Source organism: Camelus dromedarius, chromosome 22, assembly GCF_036321535.1.
Source record: "Camelus dromedarius isolate mCamDro1 chromosome 22, mCamDro1.pat, whole genome shotgun sequence".
NCBI lineage: Eukaryota > Metazoa > Chordata > Mammalia > Artiodactyla > Camelidae > Camelus > Camelus dromedarius.
In genome coordinates this window covers 11,236,165-11,255,913 of record NC_087457.1, presented here as the reverse complement: position 1 = coordinate 11,255,913, position 19,749 = coordinate 11,236,165, and the positions used below count along the sequence as shown (strand labels likewise).

General features: G+C 50.0%; 1 protein-coding gene across 4 annotated transcripts in view; it reads right to left on the bottom strand.

The window, feature by feature from the left end:
• Positions 1-14,981, bottom strand: part of ZMAT4 (zinc finger matrin-type 4) — a 416,088-nt gene extending 401,107 nt beyond the window's left edge. For all 4 annotated transcript variants that reach the window (XR_010377315.1, XR_010377316.1, XR_010377314.1 and 1 more), the window contains exon 1: positions 14,849-14,981. The gene's annotated coding sequence lies outside the window, so the exon portion shown is untranslated. The remainder of the gene's footprint in view (positions 1-14,848) is intronic.
• Positions 14,982-19,749: the final 4,768 nt, after the last annotated feature.

Below are 19,749 nucleotides of genomic sequence, written 5' to 3'. Positions count from 1 at the left end.
TATTTAAACTTACATAACACTTGGGAACATCTGCACCAAAAGGAAAAAATAATAATAATAAAACAGTATTTCCACAATACTTCACAGACCCGAAGCAAGTGTGTCCTACTTTAAGCAAAACCAATATTTTTTTTTAATTCCAGATTTTGAAAATATATATCAGAATTAAGTTGTCCAAGGGACAAGAAAAGAGCAAGCTTCTCAAAAGCTTCCGCTTTATCCACCAGGGAAAAAGCCAGCGCCAAATCCAAGGCCTGGCTCATTATACATCCTCAAAAGGCAATCTGTTGAACAAAAGGGTGATTTCTGTTAAAAAAAAAAAAAAAAAAAGCCACCTGCATCGGAACACTTCATGAGTTACAGATATGCAAATATGCTGTTGATTTGACCTCTTCCCTAACACGCACGGGGCGGCAGGTGAGACGCCCTGTAACGTGGCCAGGCTTGGAGACAGCTGTGTCGTGGGAGCCACCCCCGCCCCGGACCCAATGCCTCTGCCAAGCGTGTGTCTCCATCACCCCGGCATTGCAGAGGCAGTGCTGTGTCTTTGTCTTAAGGCACCTCTTCCTGGCTTCCCGGGGACAAGGGCAAGGTCAGAGGGGAGTCCGTTCCAGTCTGGCCAGGGCTTTGGCAGTGACCAAACATGCAGGTTGTCACCAGGTCCGTGGCTTCCGAGAAGCAGCTGGATTTCAGGACAGAGAGCATTCACCACATCCCCACTTCATCCTCTCTGTTCCAAGTGGCGCTTTCCATCCTCCAAACATGTGTGTCTCTCCCACATTGTCCAGGACAGAGGAGTAAGAGAATGGACACAGAGCCTTCCCACAAGCTTCTGGGGCATCTACACCATGCCGGATCCACAGACAAGCACTTCCGAACAGGACAAGAACCCGGTCCCCTCGGCTACTGGATCTCATGTCCAGTTCATGACTTTTACTATTTTTATTATAAAAATGAATAAAGGCTTACTGTGAGATATTTGAAAACTGCAGGAAAAAATACAAAGAGGAAAACAAACAAAAAAAAAATCATCTGTGGGGGAGGATATAGCTCAAGTGGTAGAGTCTGTACTTAGCATGCACGAGGTCCTGGGTTCAATCCCCAGTAGCTCCTCTAAAAGTAAATAAATAAATAGACCTAATTACCCCTCCCCCTGCTAAAAAATAAATAAATAAATAAATAAATTTTTAATCAGCCATAATTTCACCATCTGGAGAGAATCTCTATTAGCATTCTGGTGTATTTTATTCATGTTTATATAAATATATACACATATGTACATGTGTATATACATTTCATTGGCCAGTTTAGAAGATATTTAACATATGGCTTCATGAAAATTGTCATTAACATTCTTCAGTTTTATACAAATTTTTATATATTTTTAATATATATATTATATAATACGTTTATACGGCTGCTATGGATGTACCAGACCATATTTAATTAGCTTCCTGCAACTGGGGAAAGTTGAGTCCCGTTTTCCAGATAAATAGCATGACAGTGAACAACTCTGTGCGCGCGCATGTTCCCGCATTTCTGATTATTCCCTTAGTACAGAATCCTAGAAGTAAATCAGAAGTATGAAAATCCCCCCAAATCATGCTTTCTAGAAGGACCGCACCAGTGATGGTTCCACGCACAGGAAGTTATACCAACCTACTGGACCTCCGTGACCCCGAACCACATCCTTGTTAAACTTCAGTAATTTTATAGCTGGGAAAATGGCATCTCACTTCCATTTTAGTTAGAATTTTTTAATGACTGTGATTATTGGAATCGTTACCGGTGGTAAGCACTTGACTTGAACGCCTCATCTCACCAATACACGGCACCCCCAGAAGGTAGACCTTCTCACCCTCACTCTGCAGAGGGAGAAACTGAGACCCAGTTAGGTGACTTTTTTTCACAAGGCTGAACAACTAACTTTCAGAGCCAGGATCAAAGCCCACAGCCCATGCAACCTAAATTTTCTATGTTGGTTATTCACAGAGTCAAACATTTTTCCATGGGTTTTATAGCCACAGTATTTCCCTTTCTTTGAACTGTAGGAAATTTATTTTTCTGTGCAGAAAAATAGCCATCGGCATTGTGGGTGTTTTGCCACTGCAGCTTGGACCAAGATTCACACGTTTCCACCCCCCATCTCCGCCTTGCCTCCGCCCAACCCAAACAACCGCCCGTCTCCCCAGATCAAGTATGACACAGTGTCTCCCCTCGACGTTGAAGAGTTTAAACTGGCTTCATCTGAGCCTTCCTGAGGTTATTCAGAATGCCCTCGAATTAAACTTACCCTAGATTGGGAAATACCATCTCATAATCAAAGAAGCAATACTTTGGATCAACCGTAAGGGGTTAACCTAGATCAGCTTGAAAACAGCTCTCAGAGGGTCCATTCTCCACTCCTTCCCTTGTGGGAGGCAGAGTAAGAAGTCAATTGCATCTCTCTCCACACAGAAGTAGGATCTCTCCCGACCAGACAGCTCCTGAGACATTTAAGTGCACAGCCTGGCCAGTACCTGCCCACCCATCAGGGGCTCAGGGAAATGTGTGCTTGTCCCCCCTCCACAGGTTAAATCCCCTCCCATGATGGGCGCCCCAAAGCTCTGCCCTGCACCACCCATCAACACACTTTCACCCAACACAGAGCCTGGCACGGAGGCCAGCCGGGAAGGGGGAGTTACTTTCCTTCGAAGTCACCTGCCTGACCGGGGATTCATGCCGCAGAAAAGTTCTGCAGGACCATAAACCAGCCTGGCGCCTGCCTCAGAGCTCACTCTGCAACTCACAGCCATCATTGGCTTGATTCAGCTCAGGTTAGGGAGATGGATAGGATTTTCCCACAAATCACTTGATTAGTATGAGAAATCTATGCCTCTGCTGTTCTAAGCTTTGCAAGGTTTACTGGTTCCCTCAAATCTCTCTCAATATCATGGTCCTTGCTGCTCTGCAGAGTTTTCTGCCCAGGATTGTTTCGAAGGCACTGCGCTATTTGGCAATGCTACGTTTTTCCTCTCTGGTACCCGGACCAGCAATATTTGGGAGAAAGGGTTTGAGCTCTGAAATCCCAAAGCAGATATTCCAACCTTTTTACTTACTACTTCTGGGCTTGCAGAAGCAGAATCAGCCGGAATCCATGGTCTGGCTCCTCCAGACCCCAGCGCACCACCCTGGCCCAACCTTAGAGGGGAACCACCCCCTCCCCCCTGCCCCATCATCACCTTTTGTAACTTCCCACGCATCCTTCAGCCCTGGCTGTACCCCAGGCACAATGCGGGATGCTCTGCAGCAAACACTCCATTTAAGCCCCGCAACAGATGCACGAGGTGAGCGATCAGGAGGTCACGCAGAGCCGGGGAAACTGCAGTTTGGATCAGCCACACGGACCATGTGAGCCGCGTCTGGGGAGATGCCTTGGTCAGATAAGCTCTGCGTCCCTACACCTCTGCGCTTCCACATCCTCTGTTTTATCTCAAATAGACCTCCAGGGAGAAGATGTGGAGAAGACAGTGATTCCTCTTTACCGCTCCCACAAACGACCTCGTCCCCTAAGTGAGCAGGACGTTTTGAACCTTTCGCAGTCCGAGAAGAGTTCCATCTTAAGAAAACTGACAGGCCCGGGGCCAAGCACATGTCCTGTCCGCCCTCAGTTCTGGCTGAGTCCTCGCCCCATCCTGGGCTGCCTTGACAGTGCACTTGGCACACTTTCTGAAGCTCCCTGAGCAAACCCCCCACCTCTCCCGCGGCTGTGACCATCCTCAGTTCCCCCAGCACGGTCTCTGTCAAGTCATCCGTTCTGCTTTTCTGCTGGCTTATGATCTGGGACTGGTCCCCCCACCAAAGTCCCGGGTCACCTTCCTTCCCTGGTCTGTGAGCCTCTTTCCCGATCTAATGAGAACCAAGGACGTGGTCTGCGTCTTCAGTGTCTGTATCAGCGTGTCCGTCTTCCCAAAGGGCGGGGAAGGCTGGAATCCCTCTCAGGGAGGAGATCTCCCCTCAGCCTCGCCCCTTTTCCTAAGGGGAGACACCAAGGGCTGAGCCTCACCCTGAGTCCCACCCCACACCCTGATCACGTGACCTGGGCCAGCCACATCTCTACCCAGGACAACATCTTAAGGTAAAAACTAGAGAGAGAAATTTTCCTCTCATCCTCGCCTTCCTCCTCCCGCATACAAAGATGTAAAGAAAAATAATTAATTTAAAAAAATGATCTTCTTAAAGCTTTAGGAAGAGAGAGAAAGTTCAGCGAACTTCCTTCGGCCAACGGGCTCTCAGCACCTCACCCAACTGTCTGATTTCAGGGGAGGATCATCGTAACTCCAGGCAAGCCCTTCCGTTTCTTCAGAATACAACTGTACCCCCCAAAAAGGTAACTGAGTCATGGTGGCTGTCGTCTACTTATTGTGGTGATCACCTTACAGTACACAAACATCGAATTATTAAGTTGTACACCTGAAACATATAATTGTGTATGTCAATTACATCTCAATTAAAAACAATACAGTCATACAAGAGCCACTGGGTAGGCTGTAGGAACCTGAGACTAATTTTTGAGGACTCTCCGTCCACACCCTCATCTCAGCCTTATTAACTCGGTCGTAACTCTCCAGAACTTGCTTAGCATCGCAGGAATGCTTTGATTTTGATTTAGAGACTGAGAGCCTCTGTCTGTCATTGTCCCCCATCCTCTCCCTCTGGGCTCAGAGGGCATCTCTTCCCATAGACCACAGGCTGAGGTCCCCCTCCTCCTCTGTCACAGCTCTCAGTCTTACTTCCTAGTCAGGGAGACAACAAAGCAATAGGAGAGGGTCCCCACGCCGATGCCCACCGACCCACTGCCTCTGACTGCGGTGCCCCTTCCCCACTCGGCCGCCAGCTGAGGCCATGCCTGGCCCTGTGCAACGCAGCCCATCCCCTTCCTGTCAGGCCATCACCTCCCGCCTTCCCCACATCACCTCTGTGCTGACTCCACAGGGTCTCGTCCATCAGCACAGACATCCTGCTATTTTTTCCATTTTAAGAGAAAAATGCTGACACTGACCCGATACTCCTACGGTTCCCATATATCCTGAAAGCCCTGAGTTCCAGGCGGGCAGGGAGGGCCAGCAGAATCCGAACTGTCCCAAGGCTCCCCCCACCTCCTCCTACCACACCACACGGTAAATTCACACCAGCAGGAGCAAAACCCAGAGAGACACTGCAAGTGCGCAAATCCATACAAGAACCTGCACCCCGTTTCCGCCTCCCTCCATCCAACCCTCCCCTCTGTCCTCTCAGCCCTGCCTGATGAAGCAGAGGGCCTCCTGAGAACGGAGCAAAGCCTGGAACGCCCAGCTTCTCAGCAGCCCCGACACCCTGGCTGGCTCTGGGCTCGAGACCGCCACTCACACCAAGAATGTCCCTCCTTCTGTCCCAATCATGCTCTCCCTTTGGGGCTCAGGGCCCCCCGCCTCCCAAGCCTTCTGTGACCACTCACACCCTCACTAACACTCACTTTCTCTGCAACTACGCCCAACCTCGCGTTAGGACTCAGGTGAATACATCTCGCACCAGAAGTCATCTCACCAGTGCTGCTGTTAACTCCTCCAGGGTCCACCAGCCACATCTGCCCACCCCTCCTCGGCCCCAGGACACCCAGGGCAGCAAGAAACTCCGCTGATGACAAGGTTGGGCGGTATTTTTTCCCTTTACTTAAGTATAGTCAGTTACAATGTGTCCATTTCTGATGGACAGCATAGTGTTTCAGTCATATGTATACGTACATATATTCCTTTTCACATTCTTCTTCATTATAGATTACTACAAGATATTGAATATAGGTCTCTGTGCTGGACAGTAGGACCTTGCTGTAAGGCGGTATTTATTTGCAGGAGAAAATCTGGTTCTTTACACGTTGGCCCTTCTGCCTGTAGCCCCGACAACCTGGGGAGAGTGGCTCTGCCTTTCCGAGGATCAACTTCTTCCCTGGCAAAGTGGGGGTAAGGAAGCCTGCCCCTGCCACCTACGAGGCTTGGGAACGCAGGACACCATACACATGTGCATTACTAGTAAAATAAATAGAGCAGCAAATCAGGCACGTGCCTCCCACCCCTCCTTGTCTTGCCCAGCCCGCCGGCAGGCCGAGCCACTTTTCCAATTAAGCCTGCGAACGCCCCAAGGATGTGCCCATCAGAGCCGCCAAGGGAAGGCACCCCAGAGACCCCACGTGGCCTGGACACACATCACGGAGCCAGCCAGCTGTGATTTCCACCGGGAGCAGACTCTCAGGCCGCCGCCCAGAGTTGATGTAACAAAAGGAAGCCACAGTGGGAAGCAAAGACATTCCAGAAAAGCAGCGACAAATGAGACCTCGGGAGGCAGAGAGGAAAGGTTGCCTCCGGAGAGCCTTCAGCACCCAAAGTCCCTTCTCTAAATGTGATTGCTGTCAGTGCAGGCACTGGGTCTTAATTAATGAGGGAATTAAGCAAAAGGCAGGGTTTCTGGTAGAAGGGGATGGAGGTGACACATCTTCCTGGTGGCACTCTGCCAGCCCCCCACAATAGCACCCAAAGTGCCACAACAGCCCATCTGGACAGCCTCTGACATCCAAGTGCCCTGTGACCAAGCTCTGCCACTCACTGGCTTTGTGACCCTGGCCGAGTCTCAGCCTCTCTGAGCCTCAACCTTCTCCCCTGGTGAAATCAGCAGATGTCCGTGACGCGGGTCAGCATCCAACCTGAAATGCTAACATGGGTCTGACCACTGGAGACAGGGCCTGGGGGTGAGGTGGGGAGGAGGGACCAAATGTCACCACCCAGGGTCACCGTGCCCTGCCCGGCGCCCCCACCCCCTGGACACCTGAAGCGGACATGCAGCCCTCACCAGCGTGCTGCGGCCCCTGTGCACACTGATCTGGTCTCACCGAGTGGACGGAAGGCCTCCCCTCCCCGCCCGCATTATACTTTTTAGTGACAACAGTGCCTGACCCAGGGCTGCAGGTACAGTCGCTGTTCCAACATTCATGGTTTGAGTCACTGACTTACAGAGTGTGTTTTTCTGATTTGCGCATTTACTGTAGGAAATCTGGGAAATACTGAAAAGTTGAACAAAGCAAAAAACCAGGCTCTTCCTAAAACCTGGAGATAGCCACTGTTACCACTCTGTTATATTTATATTCCATTCTATTTTTCATAACTACACACACATTTTTACAAAAATCACGTTTATACTGTATTTACTTTTAAACCTTTATTTACTTACTATATATTGTTAGCATTTTCCCATATTCTTACATATCCTTCAATGTCACTTTAATAGCTTCTTTGATTTCCACTTGATGAATGAACCATATAATATTTAACTAAACCCCCATACAGTTATATAATGAATAATGCTGAAAGGAATATTCTTGATTAGAACTATTTTGCACAGCTCAAGTGATTTCCTTGGGATAAATCCCTGTAAGAGGAATTAGTAACTGGTTCAAAGGGTGTGGTTTTGAGACACGTGCCTCGTGTTTGCAGATTCTCTCCCCACCAGCTAAGCCTGAAAATGTCCATTTCCAGCGCTCTTAACAACACGATACCCATTTTTAGTTTTGCTCTTCTGATAGGTGGGTCACGGTATCTCGTTTTGAATTTTATCTTTTACTGATGAATGAAGTCGGACACTTTTGCATATTTTTCTGGACATGTGTGTTTCTTTTCTCTGTGTTTGAACGATCTCTTCACATCCGTCGTCCACTTTTCTGTCGGGACAGCCCGATTTGTGAATGCTCTATGGAGCAGAGAATTAGTCCACAGCCGCCTTTGATGACTCGGCCCCCGTGTTTAACAATCCCTTCCATTAAGGCATTAATGCTAATGTCTAGCTTACATCCTTTCCCAGTTGTTTAAACCCATTTGCCCTCGCCCTGTCTTCAGAGGGGGGCACCCCCCTCTCCTTTTCATCTCACATGTGACCTTTCCTCTCACCTGACAGCCTCTTCTCTGAGGGTGAATAATTCCTCTTCATTTTTGCCCAATCCAGTGTGACTTACGAAATCAGAGCACCAACCTTTGATGCTGTCTCTCGTCTCCTAGACTTCTTCCTTCAGGCCCTCATCCTTTCCCACCTGGACGGCAGCAAATGACTTCAGAACTGGCCTCACCATCCCAGGCTTGCCCCTCCAAAACCCCACCCATCCCCCACCTCCATTGCACATCCCATTTTCCCTAAACACCAATGTGGCCGTCTTTTCCTGCCTGAAACCCCTCCACCCCCTCCATTTGGCCAGCTGGTCTCTCTCTACCTGATAGCACCTACGTCTCCTCCTCCCCCATCCCCAAAGCGTCCTTCCTGTGCTCAGACGGAACTCACCACCACGCTCAGGCGCGCTGTTGCATCAGGCTTCTGTGTCTTGAAGGTGGCTGTCCTCTCCCTCCTCTCCTCCCCATCTCCTCTCGGATCACCTGCTGGGATCCAGCTCAGTTCTCAAGTCCCCCTTCAGGTGATCCTCTCTGCAGGCAGGCAGGGTACCCAGTGCAGCCTGCACCCGGGACATCATATTGTATCTCGTGCAGTGCGTGGCACCAAAATTGAGGGCAGAAGTAAGAAGTCAGCTGAACCTCTTTCTGAAGGAAAAGGACCCGACTGATGGGAGCAGGGTTGGGAGAGGCCACCCTGGGCTGGGATGGCCCACCTAGGTCTCTCCACGTTCTCTGTGGGTCACAGGCTCCCTCCCCTCTGTGGACGGGCTCTGCAGCCGCTGGGTTTCCTGTCCTTCTTCCTGCCAACCATCCCTCCTCTCTCTTCCTCATCTTCCCAAGTTCTCTCCATCCTTCAAGTCCGTCCCACATCCAGGGCACCAGTCCCTGGTACCCCCAGTGTCCTCTCCCCCTCAGGTTCCTCTGCACCTCCTGTCCTGGCCGTTCTCTGGACAGACATCTCGCTCAGCTGCCCCCGGGGCTGGTGGTCCTTCCATACAGGTTCTGGCAGAGGAAGCACACCCACCCTGTTTCTGGCAAACCCCCGGGTACCTGCCTCCGGGCTCAGGAAGCCTTCATCAGCCCAGAGACACGCCAGCAGGCTGTAGGCGTGCAAAGGCCGTGCCCTCCCCGCCAGGCACCCCCTGGTGACCTCTCGCCAGCCCGGCACAAACTTCCCTCTTTTCTCCCTTTTTCTCTGTGACTCCACACCCACTCCCTAATTACGTATGTATTAGCTGGTGCTAGTTTTACCAACTGATCTCGCTGCTTAAGAGGATCAACCCACCACAAGGCAAAGCCGTCCCCAGCCCCTCTTGCTCAGAGTGCGAGCCTTGGTTCTCATCCCCGGGCGGGCCGCCGGCTGGACCGCAGCCCTCCGCTCTCATCCCCGCGGCCCCCAGGGAGCCAGCCTCTGGGCCCTGAGTCAGCACCCTCCCTGTCAGGCAGTGCGCCCTTCCCTGGGCCTCCGAGCACCCAGGAGAGGCTTCTGTCCAGAAATGAATCAAGTCTGGCTGAGAAGAAGGTAGAATTTCAGCGCCTCATTGTAGAAGCTTCTCTCAGAAATGAGAATCCCAGTGAAATGCAAAATTCTGTTTTGTTGGGTAAAGGTAACGGGGGAAGAGTCTTCTCTGGATCCCAGGCAGGCTGTGGAGCTCGTTTACGTCATCCATCCCAGGAGGAGTTGGAACTACACACCTAAATTCTCTTACTTTGTGAGATCTGGATGAAATACTCCTTTATTTTTTTTCCCATCTCTCTTCCGGGTCCTTGTAGCTCTACCCAGTCCCCTCCTTTCTGCTCCAGGGTCTGGCTCGCATTCTCCCACCCCCAGCCTTGCAGGAATCCCTTCCCATCCAACAACGGGGACCAAAGCGCGTGCTGTGTAAACCCGGGAAGCTGGAGATCCTTACACAGCATCAGTACTGGGCACTCAGTGAACCCGGCTGACTGTGGGTCCCTGTCTCTGCCAACGGGTTAGGTAGAGACAGGAGCCCAGGAAAAGGAAATGGTCTCTTCCATTTGGAAACAAGAGAAAAAAAAGAGCTATGAAGCAAATAACACTGACTCGGGATGGAGGACCTCGGTTCTGGTCCCGGCTCTGCCATCAGGTCACCGTGGGATGAGCCAAGGCTTGTTACCTCTCTGGGCCTCATTCATCACGTCTGAAAATGAAAGATTAGATGTGACAAGGGGTCCTCCAGCCACAGACAGGTCCTGCCCATCAGGCAGCAGCCGAGGCCATCTCTCGGACTCTGATTCTCAGCCCCTTTGATGCCCCAGAGCAGAGGTGAGGTTTTGGAGAGATAAAAAAAAAAAAAAAAGGACCCTCATCAGGAAGCGGCTAGGATCCCTGCACAAGACGGCCCATGCCTTTCGCCTCCTTCTCCAGCTGAATCTCCTGGTCCTCCATTTCCTAAAGATCAGCATGGAGGCTCCAAACCTTCCCTTTTTAACAACTCTTGCTGATGGAAAATTCTCCCTCATACCTAATCTAAGTCCATCTGTTGCAATTTCTGTCTATTTTCTCCCGTTCAATCCTTTACTGGAGCTAGAGAACAGCTGGTCGCCATCCTCCATATAACATCCCCTCCGAAACCAAAATCAGTTATTACATCACCCCTCAGCCGGTCTTCCTTCTGGTATAGCATCCACCACTCCTTGCCGCCTGCATCCACGGGGTCCTGGCTCTGGAAGCCTCGCTGCGCACTGTGGCCCGCATCGGAGCCGCTCTGCACACCCAAGGCCTTCTGGGGCCGTAACATCCCCAGCTGGATGCAGGGTTCCAGCGGCAAAAGCCAGAGAGAGTTTCGGAGCAGAAAAGCGTTGACAAGAACACAGTCCAAGCCCCTGGCTCTGCATGAAGGTCAGAAAAGGGCAAATAGAAGCAGCGTGGTCAAGGTCAAATCCAAGGGATCTCCAGCTTTGAGACCCCAAATACTGCCCGTCCAGTGCCCTAAGCAGCTACAGCCTGTCCTTGACGTGGGCAAGACAGAACGAGCCCTAACTGAAAAGTGATAAGCGACATCTGCAGACACTCCGGATCCAAACTCTGTCTCCCCAGCCCCACAGCAGGTGTCCCAAACTCCACTACGAACAGCTTCAAATCCCAAGAAGAACTCAGATAACCCCCAAAAGTGGCAACATTGTTAACGGTTCACACCTTAGTACGAACAAGTCGATTCAATCCTACTCTGGATAGAGAGATTTAAGGATGAGGAGAGAACAAAGAACAAAGAATGGGAGAAGGAGAAACAGACTTCACTGCTTGCTGGTTTCCAAGGTCAGTCCCATGCGTGGGGGCTGAGGGTGGGTGAGCCTGGCACAGTGAGGGGTGGGGGCTGTGCCTGGCGGGGATCCCTGTGCACTTAGCCAACCTGTGCCCAGAAACATCTGTCTGCCTGCCTCCCGCAGGGCAGCCGCATCACCCCAGGCGCCCCGGTGAGATATAGAACTGAACACCCTACTCCCCCAGGGCTGATTCCCTGTGCCTCCCAGAATTCCTAACTTCTCCCAGCTCACTGTTTCAGAAGTGAGGGAAGCATGGTGTCTAATATTAAATCTCAACCTCTAGGGTGCCCTTAAGTGACAGGAAGGAAAAACCAGAAGGGGAGGAAGAAAAGAGGCATCTATCGGATTAAGCGAGATTGTTCAGGTACCCGCTTCAGCGTGAAATAGTTCCCAAGCGGGGAGGGCGGAGGGGGGCCACGTGAATGTATGGAAAAGGGAGTCAGGTGAACAGTTCACTAAGAATTTTAGCTAGAAATTTTTCTAAGAATGGAGGGAGCGGAGAAATAACAGAGTAGAGTGAATGCATTTCAGAGCCTAGATTTCAAAACAGCCTTCAGCCTGTCTTGAATAAACAGAAACATCACACTTCAACCTCTCCACCTTTCAGAGGATGCTCCAGACCCTTTCCAACCTCCAGACACACCCCCGCAGGATAACCAGGCGTCCACACATCCACCGAGGGAAAAGAAGACGTTTCAAGAGCGTTTACAAATACACCTAACACAATCCATGTGCTTATTTGCTTTCTCCCCAAACCACAAAATAAAATTTTAAAATAGAAGGCTGAAAGTCTCTTCTCTGATAAACATTGTCATACGTTTTTCAAGCCTGTTTCAGGGGCCAGTTTTCCTTAACAGCCACTTCATCGGCTCAAAGTGACAAGATCAAAGCAAACAGATGATTTACGGACGCGTTTATGATGAAGAAGGGAAAGGGAAAGGGGCAGAAAAGTAAGGAAGGGGCTTTTGCTCGCCAGGTAAATCACCTGGGGCTTGTGCAAGTGGAAAGAAGCAACCCCTTCACGGCACAGTAGTTAAACAGGAGACGTCCTGGGTGGCCGGTTGGGGAGAGGAGAAAATAGACGGCTGGATGGCCCTTCTCCAAGGTCCGGGCTTAAGCTACCACATTTGATGAAATGAGTAACAAATTTAATTTCCTGAACACTAATCAGTCCCTTCAGACACACACAGGCGCCCGGCTTCACAGGGAACAGATCAGCCTAACACCAGCCAGCGATGACATTCTCCAAACTGGATCACGGAGGGGCTGGATTCTGGGTTTCCTGCCCCATCCAAGGTGAAGTTGAGACAACTCTGTTGTTCTGTGGCTTGTCAATTACCCTTCACTTCCCATTATGCTTTTTTTAGCCCAAAGTTGTTATTTTAATGATCTTTGTTCCAAATGGGGAACTACAAGGAAGAGGGGGAGGGAGGACAGGCAGGTGTCCCGGTGTGCCCCACTTGTACTTTTCAGCTCCCTCCACCCCCTCCCCCACCCTCCCTGCATGAGTCACCACTCCAGAGCTGTTTCACAGCTTTACTTTTTAATGTCCTCTATCACGACAGAAATCAGGCAGATTGGCATCAGGCAAAGGGATCCTCAATTTCGCTACCTGCTCCCGGTTCTAGACATCCCTCAAACTCAAAAGCATGTTCTAGTTGCATTACTGCCTTCGTGAAAACCAAGGTGCCCCCTCTCAACATCCCCCACCCGCTGGGTGTCACCTCTCCTGGGCTCCCTGGGGGAGTCACATGCCCCAGAGAGACCACAGAGGAGAAGGTCTTGGACCAAATATGCCCCAACAGCCAAAAAAACTTCAGCATCCACTCCAGGCTCCCAAACACAAAGGCATTATAATTTGCCGGGCTGCAAGCTTGTTTTGTTTACTGTCAGGCAACATGTGCAGAGGAGAAAGCTGACTGTATCCTGACCAAAATTAAAAAAAAAAAAAAGTCAGGAAGCTGTGTTGTTGTTTTTTTTTTAAACCACTGTGAGTAGAGATTCAGCAATAATAGCTCCCACCTAAAATAGCTGTGTAAAGGAGGTGGGGGAGAAGCCGTTGTGGAGGTGAAAGAAAATACGAATTAAAGAGTGAATGTGATTTGTGGAGCCAGGGAATGGAGGCTGTCATCCGCATCCCGGCGGGAAGGGTGTCGTGGGGACCAGGTGTCCTGGAGGAGCCCTCCCACAGCATCCTCGTCCTGCCAGGACTGGGAATCCAACTTCCCGGCATCAGGTCTAGGATAGAAGTCAGAGGGAGGAAGCCCCCCTGAACTCTCCCAAGCCTCAGGGACAGACGTGGGAGATCAGCCCTGGACTGGCAGCCTCCGAGCATCCAGGAGGTCAGAGGACACACGTGATGAAGTGCTGCGGGACATTCAAAGAGGAGCCGCCCGCACGAAAGCAGGAAGGTAGTTCAAGACCAAGCACATCACCTTCTCTCCCATGGGGACCCTGCTTCCTGGGAGGCCCACCTACCCAACACCTTCCGCTCGGGGAAAGGAGTTCTCCCCAGGACCAGAAGTGGGACTCAGAACAAGAAGGGCCCTTGTGGTCCCACTGTTTAGAAATGAACAAGGATGCTACGAGGCTGGACCAGCCTCCTGCCATGGCCAGCTTTTTCCTCGAAGAGCAGTCATCACCAGCAGTGAGGGTGGTGACCCCAGCAATCTCTCAGCCACAGAAGCACCTGCGCAAGTAACCAGAGTCGCCTCTGTCCCGTCCCCTCCCCTCCCCCGAGCCTGCCCCTTCCACCAGACCCCAACTCCAGAGCCACCAGCTTGCTTAGCCCCCGACAGCCCACACCTGAGGAGGGTGTAATCTTCACACGGGTTACAATTTCCCTCCATCCCTTTTATTTCACTACACACCAAGCCTGGACAGTCTTCCAGAGTTTTCGGGAGCTAATCAATGGAGTGATGTCTTTTCCTGTGAGAACTGTTTGGTTGGTTTGTCACCAAGTTGTGTGCCACCCGATGCCCAGCAGATCAAACAGGACAGTCACCCACTCCCCAGGAAACAAACGTCTCCTTCCACCAAATTAAAAGAGCCGAGACAAAGTGGGCAAGGCCGGGGGGGTTGGGGGGGGGGAGAGACAGAAGTTTGAGGAAGGACTCAAGTTGAAGGTCAGAATAGTTGGGGGACAGCAAGTCAAGTTAACGTCAAGGGGGAAGACCCTACGGTGGGAAAAATAAAAACAAAAACAAAAACAAAAAAACCTAACCAATCAATCAATCATGCTTCCCAGAATCAGCCTCCCAGTGATGGGTCCGCCACGAAGCAGCACGTCCAGGGTCCAACTCCCTTCACCCAACAAACCTGAATCCACACTCCAGCCCTGCAGGCACCCCAGCCCACGGCCAGCCCTATTTTCACACACCTGAGCCAGGCTAATCACGAGAGTAGTAAACAAATCCGGTTCTAGACAGCGCAGAAGTTTTTCAAATCGTCAGCTGGTTTTTTTTTCTCCCAACAAAAGACGGTGATTTCCCACCTTTGTCACATTTCCTCCCCTAAACTTTTCTTCCTGCAACCCCCTCTGAATAGGCTGAACTGTAAGCCACTGAGGCTGGCAGAGCAGACGCAGCCCCCACCCCGGGACGCAGCGGGAGTACCTTTTCCGCGGAGCAGAGGGGCCGGTGCCCGGAGGCTCGCTGCCCTGCCGAGCCGTGGAGCGATGCTGCCGGGATGGAGCGCGCTGAGGATTCCGCGTTCCTGTCTCTGCGACCAGACCTTTCGGCAGCTCGGACCAACTGTGCTAGCGATGCACTTAGCAATTATCTGCTGGCGCCGACGCCCCGCCCTCTGCTCCTGCGATTGGCTCCCGGGTCCCGGGCAGGACTGCATTGGTTTCAGACGACCTCACTCATTGCTCTGGCTTCTACTATTATCTAAGCCATCAAAGGAAATAATTCCAGGTTTCATTGACAACCTGTAAGGCTCTCCTCCGGCCCGGGGTCGGGGCAGCACCGGGAGTCCAGGGGAGGGAGGAGGGGAGAGCTGAAAAAGTGGGGGGTGGGGGAGAGAGAGAGAGAGCCAGCCGAGAAGGGGTGGGAGGTGAGTGAGAGAGGGAGAGGGAGAGAGAGAGAGAGAGAGAGATGGAGCTATCAAGCAATCAGATTCTTGCACCAGCATTTTAACTTCCACAAAAACAGAACCCATAGCAACAATTTTCTGGCCTTATTTTTCCCCCAACTGGTGAACGTTCCTGAGGGCAGAGAGAAATGTGACGGTGGGGTTTCTGTCTGTGTAACGCGGGCCCTGCAAAGCAGAGCAAGGTAAGGGCTGAAGGAATCTAGTGATATTTTTCCCCCCAGGCCGCCCCCCTGGAGGGCATGTGAAGGTCATTTTAGATGATTTAGGGGAACAGATTTTGCTCCTTCACTAGAATGTATCCATCAGTTGTTTCCCTCATGGTCCACCTAAGCCCCCAACCTGAGAAGAACAGTTTCCCTTGGCACCCTCTTCAGTCTCAGGAGAGATGTTTTTAAAGTCACTCAAAGTCTGCAGTTCCTCACTGGTCTCCCGGGGAGGTCCAGAGCGACAGGCATCCGGAGCTCGGAATTCTCCTCGGACCCTCACTTTCGCTTATTCTCGCGTGGCTTCTGTGAATTGCCGAGACTCACACCATCAGCCACAGCAAGGGAAGAGGGGAGAAGGAACTCATCCAGGGGTGGAAACAGCTCAGATGCTCTTCCCTGTTCAACAAGGAATCATTAAAGCACAAGTCTTGCCCTTTTTGCCCATTAATGTATTTTTTTTCACCATACAGAAAGGACATTTTTTTGATAGCTGAATTTTTTAAGGGGAAGAAAAAGAATTTTTTAAAAGGTCTTTGAAAGAAAGCCCTTAGAATACCAAATTTCAGATCAGTTAGAAACTAGCGCTTCCCCGTTCTCCTGCTGGGATCTGCACGTCTTTGGGAACAGGCTGGGGTTCCAGTCTGTTCCCTGTAGCCTTGAACAAGTGTAATCCTTATTACCATCAGCATCCTTGGAAGCAAATGGCATGTTCCCCCTGCCTCGTCCAGTGAGCTTCTGCTTCATAGGAATCGACCTGGCTTCCCTAAATACATTGCCAGCTCTGTGAGGACAGAGCTGGTAACCTGTGCGATTTTACCACTCCACGGACAGCACCGAGCACTTCATAGGTGCGCTGACTAAGAAAACCCAATTCACGACTTCGAGTGTGCCTCTGAGCCTCTAGGAATCACCATTCCGCTGTGATCACTCATCGAGCAGGCAGGGCAGGGAGGGGACCCCTCCTGGAGTCCAGGAGGTAAAAATTCAGGACTGAACACTGTGATGGCTACAGCCATCCCTCTGAGCTCTCAGTGCCCCTCTTCTCCGGAAAATGAGGCAGCTCATCACTCAGCATCTTCTTTTTCCCTCGAGCATGTAAAGGAAATGAGAAGATATGAGAAGCACATTTTATTTATGAGCCACAGACCTAAAAAAATTTAGTCATCTCCATAAGACCTTTCCAAATCTGAGCACGGCAAAGTGGAGATGACTGGATATTAGGAATCACAAACCAGTGCGAGGGATGTTGCAAAATACTTGTTTTCTATTTCATTCATTTGTCCAGGTGAAATTCTTACCAAGGTATGAGGATGCAATTAAACTTCGCTGTTCATTTAAAACTCACCCTGTCCCAGAAAACCTGGCTTGTGCAGTCACAGTGTAAAATCCATCAATAAGACGTTTATGATTTAAGCTGGAAGATTTCCACTTCCAAGAGAAAGCAGGCTTCAACTCTCTGCCTTCACACAATCCCTCTGCCCCCTCTTTAAAAAAAAATAAGAGAAATAAACTAAATTATGTGAACTCTCTTGAGCACCTGTCAAAAGTTCAGTCATCCTCAAAGGAAAAATAAAGCATTTCAAGTGATTTTTCTAAAATGCTTTGTCTAAAGCGGCATGTCCTTCCATGTACATTTCGCCTTTTAAGATGAGAGAGAGAGAGAGAGAGCTACAAACAGTTGTTTATGGCAGTGCCTTTTAAACTGCCTGGTCATAAAACATTCTCTTTGAGCGAAGGATGATCCCTTTGTGTCCCATAGATCAGCTGCTTAATTCTGAGAGTTAGAGAGCGCAGATTAAGTATGCAGATTCCACTGGTCCGTCCATTTGTACTGCACATCAGCTCCATACAATTTAAATGCACTGGGGTATGAAATGTACCGAATTCTATTTTGTGGACAGTGCCCTGGCAAAAGTGGTCCATTCTGACTTCACAGTTTCAGAGCACAAACAGCCTGAAAGGCTTTGGTGGCTAAAGGGGAGGGTTCACGTTTCCTTTTCAGTAATTAAGGAAAGTCTGTGGTTTATTTATTAAAACACAAATTAAAGAACAGCCGTTTAGAGGTACTGTTCTTGTGGGTAACCACTCACTACAACAGATCACCCTGACCCACAGTAGGAGGCTGGAGAAATCCTGTGTTTACTCCCCTGCTTATAACATTTTCTCACTTATCATTTATTTATGCCAAATTCTGTTCCTAAAAGGGAGAAGAGGAGAATAAATCTAGCCAATGCCAAGAAAGAAGGAAATGTGTGAAAACGGGAGAGAAAAACAACAGCAAAAAAAAAAAAAAAAAAAAGAGAGAGAGAGAGAGAAGGTGACTTTCAACACTACATCTTTGCTAATTGAGTTAAGCCACACAATACCATATAAGGAAGCATGATATTAGCAAGATTTCTTAAAACTGGCATTGGATGGGTGGAGGGTTTTTCAGAAAACTCCCGGCTCATATTCCCAAGGAGAGAAACTTGGAGGAACATACTCACAGCTTTCTGCTGTGGCTGACGGCTGTTGTGAAACTGTATGTAATCTGATTCCCTCCCCCTCCACCCACCCACTCCACCCCCCCAAATCAAACCTGTGGAGCCAGTGACATTTCCACTAAGTACAGGAGGGGACTGTGGCTGCCAGGAAGGTGTCAGTCACTGTGAAACATTCTTAATGATTTCATTAATTACTAATGAGTCTTCAGAAAGTTGGTATTGAAATAGACAGGGCTTCCTGAGGTTTAAAGACAGTGAGGGGCATTTTATTATTTAAGATGCCCTGCTCAATAAAAGCAGATGATTCTGGGGGTTCAAATCCTAGTTATGTTGTCAATAACCTGAAAGAGAAAGAGAGAGGAAAATACAGAAACAGACAGACAGAGATCTGCAAGACTAAATTGCCCACCTAAATTCTGTTTGGCTTCAGTTAAATTCTTCATAAGAACTACAGAGCTGAAAACTGTCACTAAATACTGCCCAGCCATGCACCAGCTGAGCTGGTGGTGGAGAACTGAATTAGGAAGGGGGGCATGACTTTGTGAGGCTGGCCGATCACACATGGCATGAGGCACCCTCCAAAAAAAAGATCTGCACACATGAATATGCACTGTGGGGCCCCTTGTTTCCAGGACCCATGTCCTGACTTAGACTCTTCTTGGAAGGACCCATCCAACATGTCTACAATACCTGCCGGCCATCAGCCCTTGATTGGCAAATCAGGGTAAATTTCTTAGTTCTAGGACTGGTGAGAGTATGATGGCAAATCAACCAACCTACAAAGGACTGTACCAATGTACTGCCACTTGATATTAAGCGACCACGTGTTGGCAAGGCCAGCATTAACAGGACCCACAATCACTCTGCTCTGCTCGTCCAGGATGTCAGATCATCAATCTGAGTGGAACCAGAAGATGCTCATATGGGGCAGAAACGATGCTCCAGGCAGAGAACAAAGCCTCAGGCAGTGAGGTTTCATTTCCTGTTACCTAAAGAAATTCTCAAACCCTCCCCTGATGCACACCACATGGAGGAGGGGGCCTGGGGGTGTGACGGTGTCATGCCAGTGATCCGCTGCAAGCCAAAATGTCTTCAAATCTGCATATTGTATGACTAACCTCATGCCAATTTTGCATTCTACTCCAAAACATATCCATGTTTGTTTCAGTACATGAGTTAAAGAATGAATTGCCCCAGGTATTTGTATAACACTGAGTTTCCAGGAAGGTGCTGCATATTTATCAGTAGCCTGGGGTTTGAGAAACGCTGGCTCAAGTTCTTGTCTGCCCTCTGCCTGGCTTCCAGAGTCGGGTGAAACCTGGCCCGGTCCCACCGGTCTGACCTCCTCCACCCTCATCTTCGTGGACCCGGATCCTAGCACCGTCCTCCCGGAGCATGCGCACTCCGGCCTCCTGGCCTCCCCCAGCTGCTCCAACGTCTCCCTTCCACCCTGCCTTCTCCTAGAGGTTTGCAGCCGCTCCTCAAGGCCCAGCCCCCTCTCCTCTTCTCTCACTTGTGTCCGTCCGGCCACTTCAGCTATATCTGAACCGCGCAAGTTCAAATTAGTGACATTCTTGCTTGCATTTTCACAATTGTTCCCATGTGCCCTTTTCAGATTCGCGACTACATGCTGCGTTTCTTTGGTAGCCTTAACACCAGCCCTCACATCCCCCCTACATCCACAATGATACCCACAGCGGTCAGGATGGTGCTACACTAACAGACATCCCA